Source organism: Microtus oregoni, unplaced genomic scaffold (assembly GCF_018167655.1).
Source record: "Microtus oregoni isolate MIOR12 unplaced genomic scaffold, Mior012 000041F_ref0000270, whole genome shotgun sequence".
NCBI classification, from domain to species: Eukaryota; Metazoa; Chordata; class Mammalia; order Rodentia; family Cricetidae; genus Microtus; species Microtus oregoni.
Window position 1 is genome coordinate 16,094,459 of NW_024543208.1, and position 18,700 is coordinate 16,113,158.

Genomic DNA, 18,700 nt, shown 5'->3' on the forward strand with positions numbered 1-18,700 from the left:
AAGACTAAGTGGACCTGGGTCTTGAGTCTCCACATCTGATATTCTCACCATAAACCAGGGAGGCGGTGGGGCCTCCTTGGGATTTGCCTGGGGCCTGAGATTTCCCATAATCCAATTAATAAATTGTCCAAGATGGAGGGCCAGCTCCCAATTAGTTCTCCTGCCTCCCTGGTGCCTCTCAGAGCTTCGTGGGTAGCAACTCCCTGGAAAGAGGAAAGGCCCCACCTTGTTCTCCCTCCTTGGGAATCGGGGGTCTGGAAATTAGCTGATTCTTGATAAGCCCTAATTATAAATTAGGTCTTATTATCTGTGGCTCCTGGAACTACGCTGGTGAATTAAAACTCTAGGAAAAGGAATATTTCAATTAACCATGTGAACTCAGGTAATTGCCTGCCGAGGCGAAGCCCTCACGGAACGAGCAGCAGTGCAGTTATGAGGACATCAGAAGGCAGAGGCAGAGACCACGCACAGGTGTGTGGTGTGAGGTTTCCCAGGTCTGGGTGTATCCTTACCCATGCCTTGGTCGGTCTTGTGATCTCCTAACTGAGATCCCAGAGTCTTGGCTTCCGTTTCCTCACTTGAACAGGAACTGCTTACATGTAGTGACGGACCTTTCTAGAACGTGTGGGGCACTCATCAGGTATCGGGATTTGAGCACAGGTGAATACTCTTAAATGAGAACCTGAGAGAGGAGGAGGGTGAAGATGTGCTTGAGCCGACCAGCAGTCTAGAGGGAGTGGCCTCCATCCTTCCACCCATTCGTCTGTCTATCCATCCCACAAATATTTCTTGGATGCTGACGGAGAGTTGGATGCTGAGCAGGGCAGCATAAGCACAAAGACTAAGGTGAAGGGCGGGCCCACAGGCTAGTGGAGAGCTCCTGCAGGAAGAGCATCACACCTCTCTTACACCTCCCCGCTCCCCGCAGATACCACACAGGTAACGGTCCTTGGGGATACATTGGACGGGGGAGGGGTGGCAAGGCTGCTATGCCCCTGAGACCTGTGGACAGAGGCCACTGTAGGAGTGAGTGTTTCTGGGAAATGTCCCTCCACCCCTCCCACTGTTGCCTCATGCAGCCACCACTCCCAAACTCTCACTTTCTAACAGGAACTTTGGAAACAAACATTAGGATAAAAGAATTCATTTATTTATTTATTTCGGTTTTTTGAGACAGGGTTTCTCTGTAGTTTTGGAGTCTGTCCTGAAATTCACCCTGTAGACCAGGCTGGCCTTGAACTCCCAGAGATCCACCTGCCTCTGCCTCCTGATTGCTGGGACTAAAGTCGTGCACCATCACTGCCCAAACCAAGATGAAAGATTCTGCTTGAATCTGCCTTGTGTAGAGCAGGGGCTGGAGGGTCCAAGGGAGCACTGAGGCAGCCCTTTGGAGTCCACAGAGAGGGTCTCGGGACTCTGCTGCCAGTCACCTTAACTCATGCCATCCCTGTCATTTTGCCACCCATGAGCCGCCTCTGTGAAGCACTGATAGAAACATCCACCAGACTTTGCAGGAGCAGCAGCAATTCTGAGGTGCTACCACTTTTATTGTTCATAAGGATATAGGAACACCCAGAGACACCATGTTGCCAGGCCTCCAGGAACTCTTGACTGAAAACGAACAATATGGCTGGAGCATGTAAGATAAGCCACCATTTGCTACCAGAAGTTTTCATTAGAGTTCCATAAGCGGCCGAACAAATTCCCCTGAAGTATCTTCTTTGCGACTCAGGCCCAAAGATGCTCCTTGTTGGTCTACCCACAAATCCTTGTGCCTTGGAGACACAAACCCTTCTCCTAATGTTGATAGCCTATGCCTGAATACCAACAGCAATGGGGTAACCTGTTACCTCAAAACAGAACTGAGTCTATTTCCAGAACATTGTGATCACCCAAAGCTGCTTTGTGTAAGGAGCTAAAATTAAACCCCCATTCTGGCCGTGGGCAGAGCAATAGCAGCTGCGTTTGTGTCCAGAGCCAGGGTTATTGCTGGGTAGGGGTCATAAGAACCTTCCTTCCCATGAGAGGAAACTTTCTTCCTCATATTTGCTGGTGCATCCAAACATTTAATTATAAAAGCTCCTTCAAGGCGATAGATGTTTAAAATTAAGATGAATACACTCATTTTGGCCAATAGCACAGACTGCTATTACTCTGAAAGCCCCAATTCATTACTGGATATTGTAACGGAATGCTAACACTTGCACAACAGCCTGGAGATCTGTCTTGCATGCACAATCAGCAAGCCCTGCCCAGGCCCTTATACCCACAGTGGGAAGCAAGCAAAACGCGAGCACATGCCCCTGGATGACTGCCTTTCCAGCGGAAACACTGATGGGCCTTAATTACAGCAGGTCTGAGGGTGCAGCTCAACCCCTGTCTCAGCTTAGTGAACACGGACATGACTTGGCTGCAGAGGATAGTCTGGAGTTTCCTGTTTCTCCAGGATGTGCTCTGACTGCTATACCCCCAGCATCCACTAGGGGGAACCTGCCATTCCCCACCAATGCCCTAGTGCTTGGGACAATTCAGCCAACATCAAAGTGACTGTCCACCAAAATATTAGGTTAGGCACAGTGGCAACACTGAGCAGCCCTCAAGTGGACCACATCATCCTGCATGTGAGGTCTTCCTTTGGCTCTTGCTTCTCCTGGGAGATACTCTCAAATTGAGTCAGAGAGCAACATTGTTTCCAGTCTAGCTCTTGAGACGCCTCCTGTCCTCTGCTCTGTCCCAACACTATGAACTGTCTGGACTGTCTTGGCCTCTTCTAGGTAAAGTTAGTTCCTTTTCTTTCTCTCTTCTGTTGTGACACAGCCCAGGAATCCCCACCATGACATTGTCACTCAGACCGCTCAGTGATCAGGGGACACAGAAGCCAGACAAACTTTTTGTTTTATGCTTTTACTCTGCACCAGAAGTTCCATTATAGCAGCAGAAGATGAAGTGACCCAGCATGGCGCCGATGGCCACCATCTGCTTTCTGGTTCTCCCTGGTGGACTGCCTGGGTTTTGTACCATTCCATTCTGGACCATTCTTCTCTGTGCCCAGTGTCTAACACAGGTGGTGTGCATGGGAGACAAGGAATAAGGATTTGTTGTGGAATGAATGAAAGAGCACATGCCACACCTAATCCCAGATAGCTCCCACAGACCTATGTGGGGCTAAGAAAATACCATGACCAGAAGCGGCTTAGGGAAGAAAGAGGAACCTTTCAGCTTAGTACCTGGTTACAGTCCTCCATGGCAGGGAAGTCAAGGCAAGGACTTCAAGCAACCGATCCTATGACATTCAGTCTTAGCTGAGAACGAAGTGAAACATTTGTACTTATCCACTTCCTTGTGCTTACATGGGTTTTGCCTGTTCAGGACTCTCTTCCTAGAGAATGGTGCTGCCCACTGTAGGCTGGGTCTTCCAACATCAACTAACAGACATGCCCACAAGCCAAACCAATGTAGACAACCCCTTATTGAGTTACTTCCAGGTGATTCTAGACTGTTGAGTTGGCAATTAAAACTCACCATCACACCAGTGTAAGGTTTGTCCATTGTCCCCTGACTCCCAGACAAGAGGTTTTAAAGAATTGGCTCGCATGCTAGTGGATAGCTGGAGGTTCAAAATTTGCACACTAGATCAATGGACTGGAGACTCTGGAAAGAGCTGATACCTCAGTTTGAGTTCAAAACCAAGCTCTCTCTTCGTTGGAGTAGCCCCTGGCCCCATGAAGACCGTCAATTGATTGAATGGGCTCACTCTCACAGTGGGGATAGTCTTCTCTAGTCAACCATTGTAAATGTTGACTTCACCTAAAAACGCCTTCACAGGAAACAGAAGAGCATTTGACCCGATCTCTGGATGCTATAGCACAACCAAGTTGATATTTATATATAACTAGCCAATTACAGAGGTGACCAGGAAATGAGGGCAGAATTGGGAGCAAAGAGCTTACCCAGGTTGGCCTGCAGGACTCCAGTCTGGCCTGCAGCTCAGTAGATCTTCTGGAAGGAGGTGTTTGCTGACAGATAGCAGGGTCTCTGTCTCTCATCCTGAGCTCCATAAGCTCCCCAGGCACAGAAAGTAGTCAGTGGCCAGGGATCAAAATCATAACAGTGGCAGCTGACTCCTACCACAGGAGTTCCAGAACCATGAGGAACACTAGGGAAAACTCCTGAGAGGAGACCTCACCAAGGTGCCAAGAGTGGCGTAAAACATGTGGCCCACAAAGGACTCTCATGAGGAAGATGGAAATGACTTGGTGCCCCAGCTGGGAGCAGCAACCAAGGACCAAATGGAGTGACCAAGGAACCACTGTGGCGAGAATTCCAAACGGGATTAATGCAGCCATGCAAAACTACTGTGGATGTGTATGTTGCTAGTGGAGGGCCCATCAGTTTGTGCTCAGAGGCCCTAGAAGGTTGCCTCCTGGGAACGGTGCCTCCTCCAGTGGAGGCAAGGCCCTTTCTCTCTGTAGGAAGGCAGGGGCAGCAGACAACCGCTGACCCCCACCCCCCGCAATAAGCCCTCTTTGCAAAACTCATGTGCTTTTTTAAAATTTACATTTATTGGTGGTCAGTGGTGGCACACACCTTTAATCCCAGCACTCAGGAGACAGGTGGATCTCTGTGAGTTCTAGGCCAGCCTGGTCTACAGAGCAAGTTCCAGGACAGACAGGAACCTTGTTTCAGAAAACCAAAAAATAAAAAAAAATAAATTTACATATATTTATTTAGTTATAGGAGTTTAGGGTGGACTTAGGGTCTCACACAGTATAAGCATTTGCTTTGCCACTGAGCCACATCCACTCCCCCAGCACCATGTTCTTGGGAGACAATGGAGGTATCTAAAAATGCCATGCCCAGGAAACCCAAATGGCCTATTATTGAATTGTGTGTTTGTCGCTGTTCCCTCATAACCACACTGTCCTGTCCTGTGCCCAGGAGGCTCCGTGCACAAACTGGGCCTTGTCAATGATGAAAACAAGCCTTTCTTCTCTCACTGTCTGGAAAGGGAGAGAAGCAGGCACATGCTAGTGGACTCTGTGGTCTTGTGCACAGCTGGGTGTACTTATTGAGCTTTATGGTTTACACTATGTAGATAAGGCTGGCCTCCAAATCACAGAGATAGATCCACTCAACCACATCTTCAGAATGTCAGGAATAAAACTGTGTGCCGCCATGACCAGCTAGTGGTGGTTTTACAAAGAGAAAGCAAGGAGAGGAGGGAGCAGGAAAGGAAGGTAGGAAGGAAACCGGAAGCACTAAAGCCAGTGTGGCTCACACCTGTGATCCCTGCACAGGAGGATCAGGAGTTCAAGGCTACCCTTCATATCATGAAGTCAGAGTCAGTCTGAGCTAAGAGACCCCTTTTCAAATCAAACAAAACCCCAGAGCATAACCTAGGGGTAAGGTGTGGTTTTAGTATGCCATGGGTTGGATTCCTAGCAGAAAAAAATTCATGTGCTTTAAACCCAGTAGCAGTTCACAGATAGCTGTAAGAATGCCATCTTACAGAAGGGGAAACTGAGGCCATGGAGAAGTGGTTCTCAGACTGTGGGTTGTGATCCCCATGGAGCAACGGAATAAGGTTCTATGGTTGGGGGTCACCACAGCGTGCGGATGTGTGAAAGGGTCACTAAGGAGGTGGAGAACCTCTGGAGACTGAATGGTTTACAGAACATCATCTCAGCAGCTCTCTGGCTCCAGGAAGGCTGGGAACCGCTTGCTCCATCATATACCAGCCCCTGAGGTTCATTCTCCAAGGAGAGGCCTTTTGACATTGTCCTTTCTCTGCTACCCAAGAAGCATATGACCCAGATAAATAATTCTTCTTTTGTGCCTCAGTTCACCATGGCAGTGTAGTTTAAGGATTCCTGCTTCCTGGGGTGTTATAAGAATCAGCATGATCTTGGATGTAAGGCATGTGAAACTTGATATGTCTGTTTCCAGTGTCTGTGGTGGTTGACTAGGTATGTCCCCCATAGACTCATGGGTTTCAATGCTTGGTCTACAGAAAAGGGCACTATTAGGAGGTGTGGCCTTGTTAAGAGTAGGTGTGGCTTTGTTAGAGGAAGCGTGTCACTGTGGAGGCAGGCTTTGAGATATTACAGGCTTAAGTCTGGCCAGTGTGACCCAGTATTTCCTTCTGATGTAAGACTGTCAGCTCCTTCTCTAGCACCACGTCTGCCTGCTGCCATGTCCCATGATCGTAAGGGACTAAACTTCTGACATTGTCAGCCAGCCCCAATAAAATGTTTTTCTCTCTGAGAGCTGCTGTGGTCACGCTGTCTCCACAGCAGTAGAGGCCCTAAGACGGCTACGGTTAATAATTAGAGCAGCATTCAAGAAGGGCTGGCCCTCCAAACACTGCAGTGGGATCACCCAGGCCTGGGCTTCTCCCATGGGCCCCACAAGCTCTTGTTCTACCAGATGCTGTGTGTTCTTCTGCTGTAGAACTTTCAAACACGGGGCCCAGAGGAGGACAGACACTGAAGGTTATATCCATTCCCGGGTCCCCATTGCATTTTCCAATTCCTAGAACTCCATGGTCCAAGCAGCCTCTGTCATATGAAGAAATGACCTAAAGCTCTCCCATCATGCCTCCCCTACCACAGAGGGCCAACACCATGGGCCAACATAGATCTTTCCTCCCAGGCACTGCAGCAGCATTAGTGAGGCCAAATGCCCTGGTTTGCTACTTTCTAATCATCATAGGACCTAGGCTGGTCTGTCACCATAGAGCCCCTGCTTGCTACAGGGCCTGGTACCTGACAATGCTGGACTTACCGGACACTTCTTCATCAATGACACATCACCCCACTTAATGTCACCATACCTTATGAGATAAGTGCAGTCGTCACCCCCACTGGGAGAGCAAAAAGTCGCCTGGAAATGTCACATGAAGCCACCAGTGGAAAGAGGCAGGCATAGAAAGACTAAATTTCCTCTTCTGGAATTGTCTAAGAAGTCCTCCTGGGCTCTTTTCTCTCCCCTATACTGGATCTCGTAAGGCTGCCATTGCCTTCCTGCTGCTGGACACACTCCCAGCTCAGGGCTTCCAGTGCAGCCTAGAGTAGACATGATCTCAAAGCCCTTGGTTGGTGAGAGAACTCAGTGACCTGAGTGGCTGAGAATGTCTGGGGTCTAGCCAAAGAGACCCGGGCTGGAGCATTTACCATGCCAACAAGCAGAGAGAAGGGGGGCTCTAATTCCAATTCCTGGGGAGGCTGAGGCAGAAGGGTTGCAAGTTCAAGGCCTACCTGAGTGGCAGAGTGAGTTCAAAGTGACCTGGGTCAGTTAGTGACCCTGTTTAGAAGGAGGTTGAGTGCAGCTCAGCAGGAAGGGTGCTTGCCCCACAGGCCAGGGTCCCTGGCTTCTCTCCCAGCATCAGAAAAAGAAGGAAAAGAAAGAAAAAACACGCTCCCCAACACACCTCAAAAAGTTTTATGTACTTACGGGACTGAGCCCCGAGTCTTGTTTTCTTGGATCACATTGCTGTCACCTGCTCTTTCCGTGGTGGGACCTGTGGCTTCAGGAAACAATGAAAATGCAGCCAGCACTGGAGAACACAGCTGTCAGGCCAGGCTCGAAGCGGTGAGAATGGTCAGCCTGGTTTAGCGTCTGTATCCAAGTGGACAAGGAGGGCTGGTATCAAACAGAGTACCCAGAGTACAGAGTCCTCCCATTTGCAAGATCTCAGGGTGCAGAATGCTTCACAGACCTCAGACGACTTAAAAGTTTTCCAGTCTGCAAACAAACATAGTGAGGAAAAGAGCCCTTGCTTGGTGAGGGAATGAAGTCACAGCAACTCTTACTGCACATGGTCTTCTTGGAGTTCCTCACATCAAATTCCAAACCTTGGCTACCAACATAGAACAAATAGCAAGGAACGTGACTACTTATTTTAAAAACTAGTGTGTGTCTGCATGTATGCATGTGTGTGCATGTGTGTGTGCATATGTGCATGTGTGCATGTGTGTGTGCATGTGTGTGCATGTGTGTGTGCATCTGTGTGTGCATGTGTGTGCATGTGTGCGTGTGTGAATGTGTTCGTGTGTGCGTGTGTGCATGTGTGTGTGCATGTGTGTGCATGTGTGTGCATGTGTGTATGTGTGCATGTGTGCATGTGTGTGCATGCGTGTGTGCATATGTGTGTGCATGTGTGTGTGCATGTGTGTGCATGTGTGCATGTGTGTGTGTGCACGCGCACATGCGTGTGCGTGCGTGTGGGGGGAGAGAACTGCATGTGTGAAGACCAGAGGTCACCTTGTAAGAATTGGTTTCCTCCTTCTGCACACGACTTCTGGAGATGGAACCTGGGTCCTCAGTCTTGGCAGCTGGGAACCCAGGGGCTCCCAGGATGGTTTGTCTGGGTAAGTGAGGATGAGTTGGTCACCTTTGGATGATCCAGTGACGACTGCTGACTCGCCAGGTTGGGGAGCACTGAGAAACGCTGTGGATTATTTCATTTACGCCTCACGGGAGCCCGTGAGGAGCTAATAGTTACTCTCTGTAGACCCAGACCCAGGCTTAAGTCAGGGAGGGGGTGAGGGGAAGGTGCGGCAGCTAAGAGCTCACAACGCTCTTGCTCTACCTGAGTTCAGTTCCCAGCACTCGTGCAGGGTATATTCCACCACCTGCAACCCCAGGAGAACTGAAGCGCTGGTATCCTTGGGCTCTGGCACGGGTACCATGTTGTGCTTGTGGAGGTCAGAGGTCAGTTCTCTTCTACCACATGAGTCCCAGGGATGGAACTCAAGTCCTTAGATATGATGGTAAGCACTTTTACCAGTGAGCCATCTCTGCCCCCTGACCCTTATCTTTTGTGACAAGGTTTCACACCGAACCCTAGCAGTTGCCATCCCTCTAGGGATCTTTCTGTTTCCTCTCACTATGCGAGGCTCCTAGACATGCACTACCTGCCTGGATTCTTTCACGTGGGTACTAGGGATCAAACGCAGGTCCTCATGCTTGCATGGCAGCCCCTTTAGCAGCTGAGACCTCTCCCCAGCCCTCAAACACTGATTTAAGAAATAGCTTAATTGTTGTTTTTCTACCCTGTGGTCATGATCTCTGTCCTCAGACATCTTCTCTGATCCCTCTGCGATCTGACCAGGAGTTTTACTAAAGTTTTGTTGTTGTTGCTGCTGTGAGAAATACCTAAGCTAGGAACTTTAAAAAGAAATGTGTTGCACCCCTCGTGGTCCCGACTTCTTTGCTCATGTTCTCCCTCCTTCTGCTCCTCATTAGGACCTTGGGAGCTCAGTCCAGTGCTCCAGTGTGGATCTCTGTCTCTATCTCCATCCCTCACCAGATGAAGGTTCTAAAGGGTGGGAGGAGGGGGAGGGAAATGGGAGGCTGGGAGGAGGTGGAAACTTGTTTTTTTTTTCTCATTTTCTCAATAAAAAAAAAAGATTTTAAAAAAAATGTGTTTACTTAGCTCAAAACTTTAGATACCAAAAAGTCCAAGATGGGTGATCTGCTCATCCTCTGGTGAGGGCTGTCCGGGTTACATCATGGCATGGTTTAGAGGCAGGAAGGGAGCAGCCACTTACAGAGCAGATAGAGCTTTACGGAAACTCACCCTGGAGAGGACTTGCCAGGGTCTTACGAGGACTTTGTGAATGTCTTCTGAGAATGGTGTCCCAGTGACTCAATCACTCTCTACTACGCCCCGCCTCTGGAAGGAGCCATTGTCTCAGCATCACAACAGGGTCAGGCTCTGAGTACATAGAACTTTAGGTGATGTGATCAAACCATGAGACTTGTGTGGCTAATGCCACACAGACAAAACAACCCTAGGCTTTCCCACAATGTTTGAACCTTGCTCTCCCCGGGCAAAGCTCAGGCAAAGCCTGTTAGTTCATCAAGCCCGAAGTCATGAAACAGAGTTGCCCCCAAATTTCCAGCCCTTTAGAGATCTCCACTTAGTCAGATTAGCCAATTCCCCGCTAGCCAACACTGAGGAAAGAGAGCAAAGGTCATTGTAGTTCCACTTCCCAGGGGACAGTGACTTGCTACCCCGCAGTAGCTAGCTGCTAAGACTGCTCTGACAATTAATGGCCTTTGAATACTAAGTGTGGCTAGCATTGCTAGCTACTGGGTTCCTAACACAAGAGATGGTTGCTGCCCTTTTAGGAGTTAATAAAGGCTGGAGGAGGGACAAAAAGGAAAATGTTCTATGTTCCAAGTGCTGCTCTTGTTTGAATTGTGTTGCATGAAGTCTACTGACCCAAAAGCTTTTCAGAATTCCCTCTCCCCGGGACAAACACCTTAAACCCACAGGTAGTTAGTTCTAGGGGAAATGGAGTCATTTGCTTCTACATAGAGCAGAGGTCACACTTTCATGTACACCAGAGAATATAGCAGAAAGCTGAGGTGAGAGCTCCCCGTGGCCGGCCCTACTGGGCTTTGAACGCACTGCGTAGTCTTAAATAAAACTCCCTTCTCTGAATCTCTGTCTTCGCATTTGCTGATCAGTCTGCGGGTAGATGTGGACAGAGCCCTGTGAGTGTGTGTGTGTGTGTGTGTGTGTGTGTGTGTGTGTGTGTGAGAGAGAGAGAGAGAGAGAGAGAGTTTGCACGAAGATTTTGGAGTCAGATTTGTGTTCTGCTGTCTGCCTGTGAGCTGGGGGATCCCCAGGTAAGTTTTTTCTCCTGCATGACTCCAGTTCCTCACCTCTGTAGGGGAATTACTGAGGCCTGAAGCAGTAAAGCTAATCACTGGAAACCCCGAGCCAGTGGTGTTCAGTATTGTTACTATGTCCAGCTAGTGGGTCTCCTGAAATAGATCATCTCGGATCAGCAATCAGCTCCTTTCAATGGAGTGAAAATGCTTCTACTGCAGCCTCATTTCAAGGGTTCCCTCTGTAATTCTACAGCGGCGTTTGCAACGGAGTTATTTACAGTGCAAAGGAGCGGGATGGTTGCCTCCTAAAAATGGTTTCGCAAATTCCCTTTGCTTCCTGTTAAGATATTAGCGCCTTAGTAATTGTCGTTCTACATAAATGTAGAGAGGCTGCAAAAGCGCGCCCCATAGTAATTGTGAGTTGTCTTAACGCTAATTACATAGGGGAGCCTGTTTAATTGCCAGTTAAATTGACTGTGTGTGTTTTCTCTAATCTGCGTTTCCGGGCAAGTTGGATGACATCAGCTCCTCATTGGACTAAGTGTGAATTTGGAAGACCCCAAGAGGCCTCCCATGAGAAGGGCCCCTGAGTGTGGATGGAGGGTGTCTGGGTATGGACTGACAGCTTGACTGAAGGTGTGAATCCAACCTGGGGTCCCAGAGAAGAGGAGGAATGTAAGACTCCTCCTAACACAGATGGGAACTGTGGGCTGCACAGAGCAGAAAAGACAACTTGGGTTTGAGTCCCCCTGGACCAGGCTCAGCCCGAGCCCCCTGGAGGCACCGAGCACCTGCACAGCACCCTGCAGGCCTTCACACATCCTGGCTTCCCTCTGGCACAGGAGTCACGTATCTCGCTCCTCATTCTTCTGATCTCAACTAGCCCGCTGCCCACCACAATGACGTACTTCCCACACAGCCTCCAGGAGGAGAGCCTCCCTCTGCCCAGCCCCTGGGCTCTCCAGTCTTAGGGTTTTCTAGTTTCTCTCTTGTGCTGGAACAAATCAAGACCAGATGGACTGTGAGTCCTCGAACACAGATCATGCCATGAAGGGGAGTCCTGAGAGGCTGGAGGTGAAAGCCATAGAGAAGAGTAGAGAGGAGGGAGAAGGCAAGAAAGAGGGGGGGGGGCAGAGAACAGGTGGAGGAGTGAGAAGTGAAGCAAGGAGAAAAGGGAGGGGGATGACAATCACCATAACAACTAATAGAGTGTATTGTTGTATATGTGTGTCTGTGCTTGTGTGAGTTGAGAACTGTATGTGTTTTGTTGTGTGTGTGTACTTGTGTGTGTTAAGGCCAGAGACTGGTGTCAAATGTCTTGTTTCATCTCTTTCCACATTTTTTTGAGGCAGACTTCTCGTTGAACCTGGAGCGCATGGGTTTGGTTGCATTAAGTAGCAAGCGAGCTTCAGAGAGTCCCCTGTCTCTGCCTCGCCGGTGCTGGGACTACAGGCACACAGTATCATATCTGGCTTTTTACATGAGTGCTAGGGGTTGAAATTGGGTTCCCAGTGTTTTACACAGCAAGTGCATTGCTGGCTGAGCTATCTCCCCAGACCCCATCTGATGTCTGTTCACAGCAGGGCTTCCTCGTTGTCATCCCCGCTGCCCTGGGGCAGGTACCACAGCTGTCCCCATTTCACAGATGAATAGATAGAATGAAGACTTGTAGAGACGGAGCAACTTGGGCTCAGGATCCCAAAGCAGCTGACACAGGAGTCCATGCATTCCGGTGTGAAGCTGAGCTGGCCGGCAGGGAAGACAGGAGGAAAGACAGAGAGAGGAGCTCCCTCCACCCCCCCCCCCCAGCCCCTACACCCAGTGTTTAAAAACCTCTCTAGTCTTCCACACACACTCTCTCCTTAGCTCAAAAGCTAAATTAGAGTGAATTGCACTCTCCTCACTTTGGTAATTTAGATAAAAGTAAGATTTTGTCTGAGAGTGGAAGCAATTATAGCGCGGGTTTTGTGATTAACTTGATTAACACTGTTTCACTTGAAAAGCGCACCCCCCTTTGCTGGCGCTCTGTAATCAGAGCCCCGTCTTTCAACTGCACTACAGCTGCTCTTTCCCCGCCCCCAAAAGGGTTTTGACATAAATACTTATTAGGGAGGTCTCTAGGCTCGGGCTAAGCAGTTGAGTGGAGAAGAGCGAAGGGCGCCCTCTGCGTTAGCGCCCGCAGCCCATGAAAAGGCTGTCGCCGGCCACCCTGCCTACTGACAGAGATCCCAATTATGCCGCAATGAAATATACATACATGATACAGGAGACTTTATGCATTTTTAATTTTTTTCACAGAGAAAACTCTAATTAGAGATTTTATTTCTTTAAGGGGAAACGATATGTGGTTGCAAAAAGGATTATCTAGGGTTCTCGCTGGGTGACCACAAAAGTTTCTGCGTCCCAGCCCAGTCCCGAGCCAGGGCTGAGCTACCTGATGTCTTTGGAGATGCTGAGTTCTGTATTGTGGATCTTGGGGACTGGAGCCCACGTGGCCGTAGTTATGTCCTCAGGCCAGTCCTCTGAGCCCCACCGTTCTACTCCCCAATCCTCTCCAGGCTGTGCTGGGCATGGTTATGGGAAAGTTCGCTGCTGAGTCTAGAATGCCCTGGCCTGGCAACCAGTCTACAGGTAGATACAGAAATGAGTTCCAGTCTCAGAGATTAAAGGGGCTCTGCTCTGAAGGATGTGGAGAGAGGTCACTCAGCCACTCCGCAGAGGGGACACAGCAGCTCATAGAGGGAACCGAGTACGGCTCCAATCTCTGGATTCAGCCAATGGTCCCCAGGGTCATGCTTGAATCTTGAACTCAGCCTGGGTGAGAACAAGCCAGCCAGGGATCTCCTTTCCCGCAGCATCTAGAGCCTCTCTGGGATCCACTAACACTGCTCTGTGTACAGAAGTCCAGGACACATTCCCTCCTCTGTAGCATGCCAAGTTCGTGTCACTGACAGACTTGGAACGGTCTTCATCCTTTTCCGACCATTTGCCACCCACATACATGATACAGTCTGGATATCTAGAGCCTTTGGTGCCTCTTCCAGCCCTGGGTTTATTGGCCACGTTTTCTCGGGACAAATACCCAGTGACTGTGTGCTGAGGAAACAAGTGTGATACTGGGTCACACCCCTTCTGTCAGCTGGTGCCCTCAGGAGTTCCTGAACCATTATCTCTGCAGGGAAGACACAATGACATACAGACGGTGTGGGAGGTCCTCCTGTCTATGTGTTGTTTTTATTGGTTAATGAATAAAGAAACTGGCTTGTTCTATAGAATGGGGGGAGGAAGGCAGAGTAGAGAAAAGTCATGGAACCACTGGAGACAGACGCTAGGAACTTTACCCTGTAAGCCCTCAGCCACGTGGTGATATACAGATTAATAGAAATGGATTAAAGTAATATAAGAGTTAGCTAATAAGAAGTTAGAGCTAATAGGCCATGCAGTGATTTAATTAATACAGTTTCTGTCTGATTATTTCAGATCTAAGCTAGCTGGGCTGGCGGGAACCAACAAGCAGCCTTCTCCAACAAGGTTAAAGGGATTTGGAGGCTGGGGTATAACTCAGTTGGTAGAGTGCTTGCCCAATGTTCATGAAGCCTAGGGTTCATTCTCCGAGCACCAAATAAACCAGGGGTGGCAGCACACACTGATACCCCAGATAACCAGCATGTGGGAGCTGGAGACAAGATCAGAAGTTCAAGGTTATCTTCTTGTCCAAGACCAGCCTGGGCTTCACAAGACCCTGTCTTCATTTAAAAAGTCAGAATGGGGAAAGAAAGAAAGGGAGGGAGGGAGGGAAGGAGGGAAGGAGGGAAGGGAGGGAGGGAGGAAGAAAGGAGGGAGGGAGGGAAGGAGGGAGGGAGGGAGGAAGGAAGGAAGGAGGGAGGGAGGAAGGAAGGGAGGAATTTTTGGAAGACAGCCTGGTAGGACTTGTGGTCACTGTAACGGCAGGTGGACGGGTGGAGCCGCACAAGCTGAAGCAGTTCTCGCACACTGGCACTGGTCACCGCCAGCAGCTGGTGTATTCCAGCCTCCTGTTTGTCTAGCACTCGCTGTGGACAGATGCTGGTTCTGAGTATGCCAGCTGGGTGTGTGCACACTGATGTGACTGTAAGTGCCAGGAGGGCCGGGCTACAGCTGGCAGAGAACAGAATAGGAACTCAAACCCGGGCCTGCCTGGCACTCAGTCCCCCGAAACTGCAGGCAGTCTGAAACACACCCCTCCCCAAGTGCAGCCACCCTCCATTGCGCCTCGTCCTCACAGTCCAGGGGGAACCAGAGGCTGCTGGAGTCTGCCTTCCTCTTCAGTAGCTCACCAGCCTGGTGGCCCTCCAGGGTCCATCCCCGGCCTCACGGCCCCCCTCCTGTCCAGCCCTCCTCTGGCCTTCTGATTTCCCATCCTGTGCGCCCTCCAAGCCTCCTTCCTGCCTCTCCCGGGGCGGGCTTGGGCCTGGCAGCACTCCAGAATGGCTTAATCAGAACAAATCCTGAGAAAGCACATGTATTATTTATTCCTGCAAAGGTTAAATAATTTGATGAGTTTCTTAGGACGCTGCTGGAATGCTGATGGCCTCTTAGAAAAAAAACACACACAAACAAACATACAAAACACCTCTCTCTCTCTCTCTCCCTCTCCATCTCTCTCTCTCTGTCTCGGTCTCCCTCCCTCCCCTTTCTCTCTCACACACACACCACACACACATGCACACATACATACACACACACACACACACACACACACACACACACACACACACACGGCAGCTATTGTTACTTGCCCAGTAATCTCTTGAAGGAGACCAAAGTATGGCCCTGGTGACACTGGCGTTGAGGCCATGAGAAGACACAAATTTTCTGATTCAACGGCTGGAGAGGACAGCCCTCATGTCTTCTTTGCCTTGATGCACTATTCAGAGCTGACTGTGCCTCAGATTCTGTAAATGGTCATGGGAACACCATTGATTATGGAACCAGTCCTTGCCTTCCAAGGGTGCACGGCAAGTTGTCAAGGTCATGGGGATAAAGTTCTGCCTGTGGCGTTCAGGTGACCACGTCTCTCCTTGACATGGCTGTCAGGGTCAATCAGTTTACTTCTATTGGTGCCGTCTCCTCTTAACCCTTCCTCTTCCACACCATTATGGCTGCCCAAGCATCTAGCCCTTCCTGTGCCAGTCCAAGGCTGAATATTTCCTGTCTCATGAATCCCCTCCCCACGCATTTCAGCCTGCATCCCAGAGATCAGAAATCCCACAGAGACTTCTTGAGCTACCAAAGAGCACAGAGCTATGTGGAAGCAGGCCTACTGGGGCCTGTCTGGGTTCTGGCCATGGGTTCTTTCTGCTGCCACACAGACAGCAAGGGGACAGAGCTGGGGCTCCAGGGCGGATGACGTGTGGGAGCTGGCTCTGAATGCATAGCTGTGGGATCCTGAAGAACTGGGGTGCAGTGCAAAGGGCACAGCTCTGGACGGGATAGCTGGGGATATGAACTTGACTCCAGACTCTATCCCTCTGCTAGGTGAAGGATAATTCTTTCCTCACTTTCTCAGTCTGGAAAACAGGAATAACCCAAGACTAGCCTTTAGAAGCTCCTGGGAAATCAGACCAGCACAAGAGGAGCAGGGTCTCGAAAGAACATTCTGGATAGTGAGAGGTAGTTTCTTAGATCATAAAGTAGGTAGACCCTGGAGCCAGACACTAGTTTTGCCTCTTCCATGGCTCAGTTTCCTTATCTGGAAAAATGAGTTTCATTATGGAAACTCTTCTGGGAGTGGTTGTTACTCCATAGCTCCAAATCCTCTCAATAGCAAGGAAAACAGTAGTACTTATCTTAATACCAGAAACCACTGGAAATCAAGGAACAGGGCTTCACATCCAGGGGGCAACCTCATGTCTCCTTAGGTGTGTTTTCATGACTGGCAGCAATTTTTATGAATTGATCCCCCAGTACTGGTGTGAGCCCCAGGCCATCTCTTGGGGTCAATCAATGGCTATGTGCCCACCCCATCACCTTTCTCCTCACCCTGGCCAAGCTCTGTGCCCAGGCTTCTGTGGGAAAATTCTGTGTGAGAGGCTCCAGCATGCTGCTCGCCCGTTTTAATTACTGTTTCCTTAATTGAGTCACAAGTGGTGTTTGTGTTCCCATCAGACCCATGAGGACCTCGCTGTTTATGTGAATGACTCTCAGTGGAGAGACAGCTCTGAGACTCCAGACGTTCTGTTTGCACCAATGTTAACAAAGTAGTGAGTGTTAGCTACAGACCTGTGATCCCACCGTCCTGGTGCTGGATAAAAGGAGTGGGTGCATCACAGGACCCTGGTCGTGCAAGGCCTCAGCTGTGCTTCTGGCCAGCTCCTAGTGATGTAAACTGGTCCCTCTCAGGGCAGCTTCTTCCCTGATCATGCATGCTGGAGAGCTTGGCTCGGCTCCTCCTGAGTCACAGCTGAAGGTGGATGATACAGAGACTTCCAGCTCTTTCCTTTTGTCCACTTCCATTAGCAGCCATTCAGAGGGACTTCTTGAGGACTGAGGGTGGATGATACAGAGACTTCCAGCTCTTTCCTTTTGTCCACTTCCATTAGCAGCCATTCAGAGGGACTTTCTTGAGGACTGAGGGTGAGAACAAGCAGTCAGAGAACAGGGCCCAAGCTCCTATAAGGTTCTGTCCTCAAGCTGCCCACAAAGAATAACTAGGGTGTGCCCTGTGTGCTCAGCCTGGGAATGCTTCCTGGAGGAGAGATTCCATGATCAGACCCTTACCCAGTATGGAGGATGGAGGAGGGAAGAAGAAAACTGTCCCATGCCTGCCCTCAGCATGTCAAATATGGCCCCACTTAGTCGCTGCGCCAGAGGACTCCTGGACAAACCCTGGGTTTTCTCAGGAGCTTCCCACTTCTTTTTTCCATTTTTTCCGTTTATGAAACGATAATTCAGGAGACATTATTTCAATCAGACCCCCACACAGTTTGGGAATACTAATGCTTCCTCTATTAAAAAGGTGTGGAATAATTAGGATGCTGATGAAGACTGGGGACACACCGTTCTCGGGTGCTGGATGTGTTTCTGTCCTCTCTATATCCCCAGGTGACAGATTAACCAGGAACAGAGCAACGACTGCTAACACAGTGCTCAGCTGATGACGGAAGCCAGGTTCCTGCTATGGAAGGGTTTGGGAAAGACGAGAGTCGGGGGAGGGAGGAGAGACACTCCCAGACCAGTCCATGTTGGAGAAGAGTCAGAGCAAGTCTGTGGAGACAGACACTGGGATGCCACCACCGTGAACAAGGTAGAACCCTAAAATGTAAAAATCATTGGTAATTAACTTGTCTGAACACTTTTCAGCCAGGCGCTGTGCCAAGGTCTTTATTAGAATGGATGCATTTAACTCCTCCATGTGGCACCCTGCCTCCCTTCCCACCTGAGGTAGGTCCTAGTCTTGTCCCCTTTCTAAAGACGAAGAAGCTGAGACATAGAGGAAGTAAGTGGCCTGACAGGAGGGAGGAGAGAAACCTGAATTCAACACTGCTAACATCAGAATCAAGAAGACTCTGGGGTCTGCAAAAACAGAGTTTGGGTGCTCCCTAAGAAGGGCCTTGATACGCAGTTCCTGTAGATAGAAGTGCCCCCCTCCTCCGTGAAGTCCTGACCTCAGATCATGTGAGTGCGAGTGTGCTAGAGACAAAACCTTGGAAGGTGATCAAATTCAGATGCTGTCATTAGGCTGAGTCCTAATCCAAGATAGTTGTTCCAAGTCTTGTTTTGTTCTGTTAAAGGTGGGGAGGTGGGGAGATAGCTCAGTGGGTAAATGCACCTGCAACCTGACTTTGACCCTCAGTTCCTACATGGGAGAAGAAAAAAAACAATTTCTGCAAGTTGTCTTGAAACACTTCTGTTGTAGGATGGTCTTTTTGTATACTGTGAAGGTGTGTCTCTGCCAAGACACCTTCTGATTGGTTTAGTAAAGAGCTGAGTGGCCAATAGCTAGGCAGGAAAGGATAGGCGATACTTGCAGGCAGAGATAGAAACTCTGGATTAGAATCTGGCAGGAGAAATTTGCTAGCTGGACAAAGAGGAAGTA